A 12,500-nucleotide genomic window follows, 5' to 3' on the forward strand; every position below is an offset into this window, starting at 1 on the left:
TGACTACATGGAACTCTATTCCACAGTTCTACATAGAGCCATGACTACATGGAACTCTATTCCACAGTACTACATAGAGCCATGACTACATGGAACTCTATTCCACAGTACTACATAGAGCCATGACTACATGGAACTCTATTCCACAGTACCACATAGAGCCATGACTACATGGAACTCTATTCCACAGTAGTACATAGAACCATGACTACATGGAACATAATTCCACAGTACTACATAGAGCCATGACTACATGGGACTCCTATTCCACAGTACCACATAGAGCCATGACTACATGGAACTCTATTCCACAGTACTACATAGAGCCATGAGTACATGGAACTCTATTCCACAGTACTACATAGAGCCATGACTACATGGAATTCTATTCCACAGTTCTACATAGAGCCATGACTACATGGAACTCTATTCCACAGTCGTACATAGAGCCATGACTACATGGAACATAATTCCACAGTAGTACATAGAGCCATGACCACATGGAGCTCTATTCCAGAGTACTACATAGAGCCATGACCACATGTAACTCTATTCCACAGTACCACATAGAGCCATGACTACATGGAACTCTATTCCACAGTAGTACATAGAGCCATGACTACATGGAACATAACTCCACAGTACTACATAGAGCCACGACTACATGGAACTCTATTCCACAGTACTACATAGAGCCATGACTACATGGAACTCTATTCCACAGTAGTACATAGAGCCATGACAACATGGAACTCTATTCCACAGTACTACATAGAGCCATGACTACATGGAACTCTATTCCACAGTACTACATAGAGACATGACTACATGGAACTCTATTCCACAGTACTACATAGAGCCATGACTATATGGAACTCTATTCCACAGTACTACATAGAGCCATGACTACATGGAACTCTATTCCACAGTACTACATAGAGCCATGACTACATGGAACTCTATTCCACAGTACTACATAGAGCCATGAGTACATGGAACTCTATTCCACAGTACTACATAGAGCCATGACTACATGGAACTCTATTCCACAGTAGTACATAGAGCCATGACTACATGGAACATAACTCCACAGTACTACATAGAGCCACGACTACATGGAACTCTATTCCACAGTACTACATAGAGCCATGACTACATGGAACTCTATTCCACAGTAGTACATAGAGCCATGACAACATGGAACTCTATTCCACAGTACTACATAGAGCCATGACTACATGGAACTCTATTCCACAGTACTACATAGAGCCATGACTACATGGAACTCTATTCCACAGTACTACATAGAGCCATGACTATATGGAACTCTATTCCACAGTACTACATAGAGCCATGACTACATGGAACTCTATTCCACAGTACTACATAGAGCCATGACTACATGGAACTCTATTCCACAGTACTACATAGAGCCATGAGTACATGGAACTCTATTCCACAGTACTACATAGAGCCATGACTACATGGAATTCTATTCCACAGTTCTACATAGAGCCATGACTACATGGAACTCTATTCCACAGTCGTACATAGAGCCATGACTACATGGAACATAATTCCACAGTAGTACATAGAGCCATGACCACATGGAGCTCTATTCCAGAGTACTACATAGAGCCATGACCACATGTAACTCTATTCCACAGTACCACATAGAGCCATGACTACATGGAACTCTATTCCACAGTAGTACATAGAGCCATGACTACATGGAACATAACTCCACAGTACTACATAGAGCCACGACTACATGGAACTCTATTCCACAGTACTACATAGAGCCATGACTACATGGAACTCTATTCCACAGTAGTACATAGAGCCATGACAACATGGAACTCTATTCCACAGTACTACATAGAGCCATGACTACATGGAACTCTATTCCACAGTACTACATAGAGCCATGACTATATGGAACTCTATTCCACAGTACTACATAGAGCCATGACTACATGGAACTCTATTCCACAGTACTACATAGAGCCATGACTACATGGAACTCTATTCCACAGTACTACATAGAGCCATGACTACATGGAACTCTATTCCACAGTACTACATAGAGCCATGACTACATGGAACTCTATTCCACAGTACTACATAGAGCCATGACTACATGGAACTCTATTCCACAGTACTACATAGAGCCATGACTACATGGAACTCTATTCCACAGTACTACATAGAGCCATGACTACATGGAACTCTATTCCACAGTACTACATAGAGCCATGACTACATGGAACTCTATTCCACAGTCGTACATAGAGCCATGACTACATGGAACATAATTCCACAGTAGTACATAGAGCCATGACCACATGGAGCTCTATTCCAGAGTACTACATAGAGCCATGACCACATGTAACTCTATTCCACAGTACCACATAGAGCCATGACTACATGGAACTCTATTCCACAGTAGTACATAGAGCCATGACTACATGGAACATAACTCCACAGTACTACATAGAGCCACGACTACATGGAACTCTATTCCACAGTACTACATAGAGCCATGACTACATGGAACTCTATTCCACAGTAGTACATAGAGCCATGACAACATGGAACTCTATTCCACAGTACTACATAGAGCCATGACTACATGGAACTCTATTCCACAGTACTACATAGAGCCATGACTATATGGAACTCTATTCCACAGTACTACATAGAGCCATGACTACATGGAACTCTATTCCACAGTACTACATAGAGCCATGACTACATGGAACTCTATTCCACAGTACTACATAGAGCCATGACTACATGGAACTCTATTCCACAGTACTACATAGAGCCATGACTACATGGAACTCTATTCCACAGTACTACATAGAGCCATGACTACATGGAACTCTATTCCACAGTACTACATAGAGCCATGACTACATGGAACTCTATTCCACAGTACTACATAGAGCCATGACTACATGGAACTCTATTCCACAGTACTACATAGAGCCATGACTACATGGAACTCTATTCCACAGTACTACATAGAGCCATGACTACATGGAACTCTATTCCACAGTACTACATAGAGCCATGACTACATGGAACTCTATTCCACAGTACTACATAGAGCCATGACTACATGGAACTCTATTCCACAGTACTACATAGAGCCATGACTACATGGAACTCTATTTGTATAGTAGAGTAGTGGTCTGAGGGAACACACTGAATGTATTGTAGAGTAGTGGTCTGAGGGAACACACTTAATGTATTGTAGAGTAGTGGTCTGAGGGAACACACTTAATGTATTGTAGAGTAGTGGTCTGAGGGAACACACTTAATGTATTGTAGAGTAGTGGTCTGAGGGAACACACTTAATGTATTGTAGAGTAGTGGTCTGAGGGAACACACTTAATGTATTGTAGAGTAGTGGTCTGAGGGAACACACTTAATGTAGAGTAGATATGTGGTAGTAGAGTAGTGGTCTGAGGGAACACACTTAATGTATTGTAGAGTAGTGGTCTGAGGGAACACACTTAATGTATTGTAGAGTAGTGGTCTGAGGGAACACACTTAATGTGTTGTAGAGTAGTGGTCTGAGGGAACACACTTAATGTATTGTAGAGTAGTGGTCTGAGGGAACACACTTAATGTATTGTAGAGTAGTGGTCTGAGGGAACACACTTAATGTATTGTAGAGTAGTGGTCTGAGGGAACACACTTAATGTATTGTAGAGTAGTGGTCTGAGGGAACACACTTAATGTATTGTAGAGTAGTGGTCTGAGGGAACACACTTAATGTATTGTAGAGTAGTGGTCTGAGGGAACACACTTAATGTATTGTAGAGTAGTGGTCTGAGGGAACACACTTAATGTATTGTAGAGTAGTGGTCTGAGGGAACACACTTAATGTATTGTAGAGTAGTGGTCTGAGGGAACACACTTAATGTATTGTAGAGTAGTGGTCTGAGGGAAACACTTAATGTATTGTAGAGTAGTGGTCTGAGGGAACACACTTAATGTATTGTAGAGTAGTGGTCTGAGGGAACACACTTAATGTATTGTAGAGTAGTGGTCTGAGGGAACACACTTAATGTATTGTAGAGTAGTGATCTGAGGGAACACACTTAATGTATTTTAGAGTAGTGGTCTGAGGGAACACACCTAATGTATTGTAGATATGTGGTAGTAGAGTAGTGGTCTGAGGGAGTGCACTTAATGTATTGTAGAGTAGTGGTCTGAGGGAACACACTTAATGTATTGTAGAGTAGCGGTCTGAGGGAACACACTTAATGTATTGTAGATTAGTGGTCTGAGGGAACACACTTAATGTATTATAGAGTAGTGGTCTGAGGGAACACACTTAATGTATTGTAGAGTAGTGGTCTGAGGGAACACACTTAATGTATTGTAGAGTAGTGTTCTGAGGGAACACACTTAATGTATTGTAGAGTAGTGGTCTGAGGGAACACACTTAATGTATTGTAGAGTAGTGGTCTGAGGGAACACACTTAATGTATTGTAGAGTAGTGGTCTGAGGGAAACACTTAATGTATTGTAGAGTAGTGGTCTGAGGGTACACGCTTTATGTATTGTAGACTAGTGGTCTGAGGGAACACACTTAATGTATTGTAGAGTAGTGGTCTGAGGGAACACACCTAATGTACTGTAGAGTAGTGGTCTGAGGGAACACACTTAATGTATTGTAGAGTAGTGGCCTGAGGGAACACACTTAATGTATTGTAGAGTAGTGGTCTGAGGGAACACACTTAATGTATTGTAGAGTAGTGGTAGTAGAGTAGTGGTCTGAGGGAACACACTTAATGTATTGTAGAGTAGTGGTCTGAGGGAACACACTTAATGTATTGTAGAGTAGTGGTCTGAGGGAACACACTTAATGTATTGTAGAGTAGTGGTAGTAGAGTAGTGGTCTGAGGGAACACACTTAATGTATTGTAGAGTAGTGGTCTGAGGGAACACACTTAATGTATTGTAGAGTAGTGGTCTGAGGGATCTGTTACGTTCCCCAGTTTATGTGTTGTAGTTTGTGTATTTGCATGTGTTTATTTCAGGAAATAGCTTCCTGAAATCCCTCAAGCAGCTGATTGGTCGACTCCATGGCTAATTGGAGAGCGGACCCCGCCCCCTCGTCAAGACACAGCTGTCTCCAATTACCCATTCCTTCTGAAGCTATTTAAAAGCCAGTGTTCTGTTCAGGATAGAAAATCGTTGCTGGGAGGTCATTGCAGACAATATTGAATATGATAGAGATTCATTGCTGGGAGGTCATTGCAGACAATATTGAATATGATAGAGATTCATTGCTGGGAGGTCATTGCAGACAATATTGAATATGATAGAGATTCATTGCTGGGAGGTCATTGCAGACAATATTGAATATGATAGAGATTCATTGCTGGGAGGTCATTGCAGACAATATTGAATATGATAGATTCATTGCTGGGAGGTCATTGCAGACAATATTGAATATGATAGAGATTCATTGCTGGGAGGTCATTGCAGACAATATTGAATATGATAGAGATTCATTGCTGGGAGGTCATTGCAGACAATATTGAATATGATAGAGATTCATTGCTGGGAGGTCATTGTAGACAATATTGAATATGATAGAGATTCATTGCTGGGAGGTCATTGCAGACAATATTGAATATGATAGAGATTCATTGCTGAGAGGTCATTGCAGACAATATTGAATATGATAAAGATTCATTGCTGGGAGGTCATTGCAGACAATATTGAATATGATAGAGATTCATTGCTGAGAGAGGAGGCTGATGGCTGTATAATATATAATAATTTAGTTCTGTGAGTTTGTTGCTTATTTATTTAGCGCACCAGGTGGTGCTAAGTTAGATAAGTAGTGGTTAGGCAGGTAAGGTAGGAGAGGGTAGGTTAGGTAAGTAGTGGGTAGGCAGGTAAGGTAGGAGAGGGTAGGTTAGGTAAGTAGTGGGTAGGCAGGTAAGGTAGGAGAGGGTAGGTTAGGTAAGTAGTGGGTAGGCAGGTAAGGTAGGAGAGGGTAGGTTAGGTAAGTAGTGGGTAGGTAGGTCAGATAGGAGAGGGTAGGTTAGGTAAATAGTGGGTAGGCAGGTCAGGTAGGAGAGGTTAGGTAAGTAGTGGGTAGGCAGGTAAGATAGGAGAGGTTAGGTTAGGTAAATAGTGGGTAGTCAGGTAGGAGAGGTTAGGTAAATAGTGGGTAGTCAGGTAGGAGAGGTTAGGTAAATAGTGGGTAGTCAGGTAGGAGAGGTTAGGTAAATAGTGGGTAGTCAGTTAGGAGAGGTTAGGTAAATAGTGGGTAGTCAGGTAGGAGAGGTTAGGTAAATAGTGGGTAGTCAGTTAGGAGAGGTTAGGTAAATAGTGGGTAGTCAGTTAGGAGAGGTTAGGTAAATAGTGGGTAGTCAGGTAGGAGAGGTTAGGTAAATAGTGGGTAGTCAGGTAGGAGAGGTTAGGTAAATAGTGGGTAGTCAGGTAGGAGAGGGGGGGGGGCTTTGATATGTACTTTCTTTGCTTTGGTTCCGTCCAGCCTCTTTCCCCATATTACCTTGTGAAGGAATAAATTCCTAGTAAACGGTAAATTCTCTGCCTTTTGTCATCCTTACTCGCACCTACAGTCCCATACCCCTGTTTGGCCCTGTCCGGGGGTGTCCTCTGATGGGGCCACAGTGTCTCCTGACCCCTCCTGTCTCAGCCTCCAGTATTTATGCTGCAGTAGTTTATGTGTCGGGGGGCCGGGGTCAGTTTGTTATATCTGGAGTACTTCTCCTGTCCTATTCGGTGTCCTGTGTGAATCTAAGTGTGCGTTCTCTAATTCTCTCCTTCTCTCTTTCTTTCTCTCTCTCGGAGGACCTGAGCCCTAGGACCATGCCCCAGGACTACCTGACATGATGACTCCTTGCTGTCCCCAGTCCACCTGGCCATGCTGCTGCTCCAGTTTCAACTTCCACCTGACTGTGCTGCTGCTCTAGTTTCAACTGTTCTGCCTTATTATTATTCGACCATGCTGGTCATTTATGAACATTTGAACATCTTGGCCATGTTCTGTTATAATCTCCACCCGGCACAGCCAGAAGAGGACTGGCCACCCCACATAGCCTGGTTCCTCTCTAGGTTTCTTCCTAGGTATTGGCCTTTCTAGGGAGTTTTTCCTAGCCACTGTGCTTCTACACCTGCATTGCTTGCTGTTTGGGGTTTTAGGCTGGGTTTCTGTACAGCACTTTGAGATATCAGCTGATGTACGAAGGGCTATATAAATAAATTTGATTTGATTTGTCATCCTTACTCGCACCTACAGTCCCATACCTCTGTTGTCATCCTTACTCGCACCTACAGTCCCATACCTCTGTTGTCATCCTTATTCGCACCTACAGTCCCATACCTCTGTCATCCTTACTCGCACCTACAGTCCCATACCTCTGTTGTCATCCTTACTCGCACCTACAGTCCCATACCTCTGTTGTCATCCTTACTCGCACCTACAGTCCCATACCTCTGTCATCCTTATTCGCACCTACAGTCCCATACCTCTGTTGTCATCCTTACTCACACCTACAGTCCCATACCTCTGTCATCCTTACTCGCACCTACAGTCCCATACCTCTGTTGTCATCCTTACTCGCACCTACAGTCCCATACCTCTGTTGTCATCCTTACTCGCACCTACAGTCCCCATACCTCTGTTGTCATCCTTACTCGCACCTACAGTCCCATACCTCTGTTGTCATCCTTACTCGCACCTACAGTCCCATACCTCTGTGTCATCCTTACTCGCACCTACAGTCCCATACCTCTGTTGTCATCCTTATTCGCACCTACAGTCCCATACCTCTGTTGTCATCCTTACTCGCACCTACAGTCCCATACCTCTGTCATCCTTACTCGCACCTACAGTCCCATACCTCTGTTGTCATCCTTACTCGCACCTACATTCCCATACCTCTATACCTCCACCTACAGTCCCATACCTCTCTACCTCCACCTACAGTCCCATACCTCTGTCATCCTTACTCGCACCTACAGTCCCATACCTCTGTCATCCTTACTCGCACCTACAGTCCCATACCTCTGTTGTCATCCTTACTCGCACCTACAGTCCCATACCTCTGTTGTCATCCTTACTCGCACCTACAGTCCCATACCTCTGTTGTCATCCTTACTCGCACCTACAGTCCCATACCTCTGTTGTCATCCTTACTCGCACCTACAGTCCCATACCTCTGTTGTCATCCTTACTCGCACCTACAGTCCCATACCTCTGTTGTCATCCTTACTCGCACCTACAGTCCCATACCTCTGTTGTCATCCTTACTCGCACCTACAGTCCCATACCTCTGTTGTCATCCTTACTCGCACCTACAGTCCCATACCTCTATACCTCCACCTACAGTCCCATACCTCTCTACCTCCACCTACAGTCCCATACCTCTGTTGTCATCCTTACTCGCACCTACAGTCCCATACCTCTGTTGTCATCCTTACTCGCACCTACAGTCCCATACCTCTGTCATCCTTACTCGCACCTACAGTTCATACCTCTGTTGTCATCCTTACTCGCACCTACAGTCCATACCTCTGTTGTCATCCTTACTCGCACCTACAGTCCATACCTCTGTTGTCATCCTTACTCGCACCTACAGTCCCATACCTCTGTTGTCATCCTTAATCGCACCTACAGTCCCATACCTCTGTTGTCATCCTTAATCGCACCTACAGTCCCATACCTCTGTCATCCTTACTCGCACCTACAGTCCATACCTCTGTTGTCATCCTTACTCGCACCTACAGTCCATACCTCTGTTGTCATCCTTAATCGCACCTACAGTCCCTCCCTCCACCCCTCCCTCCCTCCCTCCACCCCTCCACCCCTCTCTCCCTCTCTCCCTCTCTCTCCCCCATTCCCCTCCCCCCCCTCTCCCCTCCCTCCACCCCTCCACCCCTCTCTCCCTCTCTCCCTCCCTCCCCTCTCCCTCCCCCATTCCCCTCCCCCTCTCTCTTTCCACATCTTCTCCAGTTTGGGTCTATGAAGTATTTTCCCATAATTCTTAAAGCTCAACTTGTAGAGGCCTCTGTTCTGTAGTTTTCAGTTTCACCCACAGGTGGCACTGTAAAACAGTTTTACCTCATGGGCTGAATATTCTCTCTCTCTCTCTCCCAGCCTCCCAGCATTCCCTCTCCTCCTTCTATTCTTCACACTCAACAGAGAGAGCTGGAGGCAACAGAGAGAGCTTGGGGTGGGAGGAAGGGAGAGAGAGATGGGGAGAGAGAGATGGAGAGAGTGAGAGAGAGAGATGGAGAGACAGAGAGAGATGGGGAGAGAGAGATTGAGAGAGTGAGAGAGAGAGATGGAGAGACAGAGAGAGATGGAGAGAGAGAGATGGAGAGAGAGAGATGGAGAGAGAGAGATGGAGAGACAGAGAGAGATGGAGAGAGAGAGATGGAGAGACAGAGAGAGATGGAGAGAGAGAGATGGAGAGAGAGGGATGGAGAGAGAGAGAGATGGAGAGAGAGAGAGATGGAGAGAGAGAGGTTGCTGACACATAGTCAGTTCTCACAGTTAGAGCCCAGGTCAGGGGGTGAGAGAGCATTAAGGGTACAGAGGTTTTGGGGTAAACTTGACATGATGCATTGTGAATGGCGTGATGTGTGTTTGAGGGGTTACCGGGGTTACCGGGTTACGGAAAGGTGAGACAGGTGGGTGAAAGAGGATTTGGGTGAAAGTGTATTTGAGTCTGACTCCTCGTGGCACAAGGGTTGAGAGAGGAAGAAGCGGTGTGCGAGAGAGAAGATAAAGGTCATTTAAGGGACTTGTTGGGTTAGAGGGTTCCAGACAGGGGAGCGAGGAGTGAGAGTCTTTGGGAGGGCTTTGAGAGAGCCATGTTGGGTCAGGAACGGAGATATTGTGTGTGTGTGTGTGTGTGTGTGTGTGTGTGTGTGTGTGTGTGTGTGTGTGTGTGTGTGTGTGTGTGTGAGAGGAGAGGATCTGCGTATTGTGGTGGGGTAGAGAACATTTGACACTGAAACACAAAACAGTGTTGGTCTGTGGCTAATCTCTTTTACCTTGACCACTCTGGGATCTATACACCATCTCATCAACCATTACTACGCCTGTCTTATCCCCTACCCAGGCCTGACCCCAACACACACACACACACCCTGTTTACCGCGTCTTACCTAGAGCCAAGAAGCACATCTAAACTCAAAACGACCCCCCCCCCCTCCCGCAAAAAAAAAACTGAACGAGCAAACTCTCACCCCTCTCGCCCTCGTCTTTAGCCTCGCTCCTCATCTCTGGCTCTCACGTCTGTTCCGGATTAACCAAGTTCAAGTTCAACCCAAATTCAACCCGACCGGCCTAAGAAAACACAGTAACCAACAACTAAACTCTCACCCCTCTCTTTCTCAAAACTAACCCCTATAGTCACCCATCTGAGTGACCGTAGAAGAAGAGAAACTAAGATTGAATCCCACTTTCCTCCCATCTCATCAACCAAGTTCAAATACCAAATACCACCGCAAAAACAAACTAAAAAACTAAAACTCATCTCTCACATCCAAATTCCAGGACTGTTGATCGAGGATCAGTTCCACGCTGTCCATGTAATCTGATTCACTATGAGCTAAACGGCCAAACTGACCTTAGAACAGCAGTCCCAACTCTGAGAGGCTTTGTGAATAGGGCCCAAGAAGACCTAGACATGACTCCCTAACAGGGAGCCTCATCCTCTTCCTCACTACCCCCCCCCTCCCTCCTGTCATCCGTCTGCCAATCTCACGGTGCATGGCGAATTCCTGCCGTTCTTTCATTCCTTTCTTTTTCTCTCTCTCTCTCTCTTTCTGTCTCTCTCTCTCTCCTCCCCTCTCACCCCTCCCCCCACCCTTCTCTCTTTATTCATCGGTCCTGTCGTTCCCACAGGGTTTGCCAGAGCAGGGCCGGTACCCGGCTTCCAAGGAGACACGCTGCTGCTCGCCTTCTCTGACTTGAGACAAGTAGGTCTTTGTTATTTTATCGCCCCCTGTCTCTGTCCCTCCCTCCCTCCCTCCCTCCCTCCCTCCCTCCCTCCCTCCCTCCCTCCCTCCCTCCGTCTCTCTCTGTCTCTCTCTCTCTCTCTCTCTCACACTCTCTCTCTTCTATTGCCCTCCCTCTCTCTCCCTCTCTCTCCCTCTCTCTCCCTCTCTCTCCCTCTCTTCTATTGCCCTCCCTCTCTCTCCCTCTCTCTCCCTCTCTTCTATTGCCCTCCCTCTCTCCCTCTCTCTCCCTCTCTCTCCCTCTCTCTCCCTCTCTTGTATTGCCCTCCCTCTCTCTCCCTCTCTCTCCCTCTCCCTCCCCCTCTCTCCCTCTTCTCTCATTACCCCTCTGGGTCAGAGGTGGGGCATGTTTACTTCCTCATTACCCCTCTGGGTCAGAGGTGGGGTGTGTTTACTTCCTCATTACCCCTCTGGGTCAGGGGTGGGGCATGTTTACTTCCTCATTACCCCTCTGGGTCAGAGGTGGGGCATGTTTACTTCCTCATTACCCCTCTGGGTCAGAGGTGGGGCGTGTTTACTTCCTCATTACCCCTCTGGGTCAGAGGTGGGGGCGTGTTTACTTCCTCATTACCCCTCTGGGTCAGAGGTGGGGCATGTTTACTTACTCATTACCCCTCTGGGTCAGAGGTGGGGCGTGTTTACTTCCTCATTACCCCCCTGGGTCAGAGGTGGGGCATGTTTACTTCCTCATTACCCCTCTGGGTCAGAGGTGGGGTGTGTTTACTTCCTCATTACCCCTCTGGGTCAGAGGTGGGGCATGTTTACTTCCTCATTACCCCTCTGGGTCAGAGGTGGGGCATGTTTACTTCCTCATTACCCCTCTGGGTCAGAGGTGGGGCGTGTTTACTTCCTCATTACCCCTCTGGGTCAGAGGTGGGGCATGTTTACTTCCTCATTACCCCTCTGGGTCAGAGGTGGGGCGTGTTTACTCCCTCATTACCCCTCTGGGTCAGAGGTGGGGCATGTTTACTTCCTCATTACCCCTCTGGGTCAGAGGTGGGGCGTGTTTACTTCCTCATTACCCCTCTGGGTCAGAGGTGGGGCGTGTTTACTTCCTCATTACCCCTCTGGGTCAGAGGTGGGGCATGTTTACTTACTCATTACCCCTCTGGGTCAGAGGTGGGGCGTGTTTACTTCCTCATTACCCCCCTGGGTCAGAGGTGGGGCATGTTTACTTCCTCATTACCCCTCTGGGTCAGAGGTGGGGCGTGTTTACTTCCTCATTACCCCTCTGGGTCAGAGGTGGGGCATGTTTACTCCCTCATTACCCCTCTGGGTCAGAGGTGGGGCGTGTTTACTTCCTCATTACCCCTCTGGGTCAGAGGTGGGGCGTGTTTACTTCCTCATTACCCCCCTGGGTCAGAGGTGGGGCGTGTTTACTTCCTCATTACCCCCCTGGGTCAGAGGTGGGGCGTGTTTACTTTCTCATTACCCCCCTGGGTCAGAGGTGGGGCGTGTTTACCTCCTCATTA

Source organism: Oncorhynchus kisutch, linkage group LG9 (assembly GCF_002021735.2).
Source record: "Oncorhynchus kisutch isolate 150728-3 linkage group LG9, Okis_V2, whole genome shotgun sequence".
In the NCBI taxonomy this organism is placed as follows: Eukaryota; Metazoa; Chordata; class Actinopteri; order Salmoniformes; family Salmonidae; genus Oncorhynchus; species Oncorhynchus kisutch.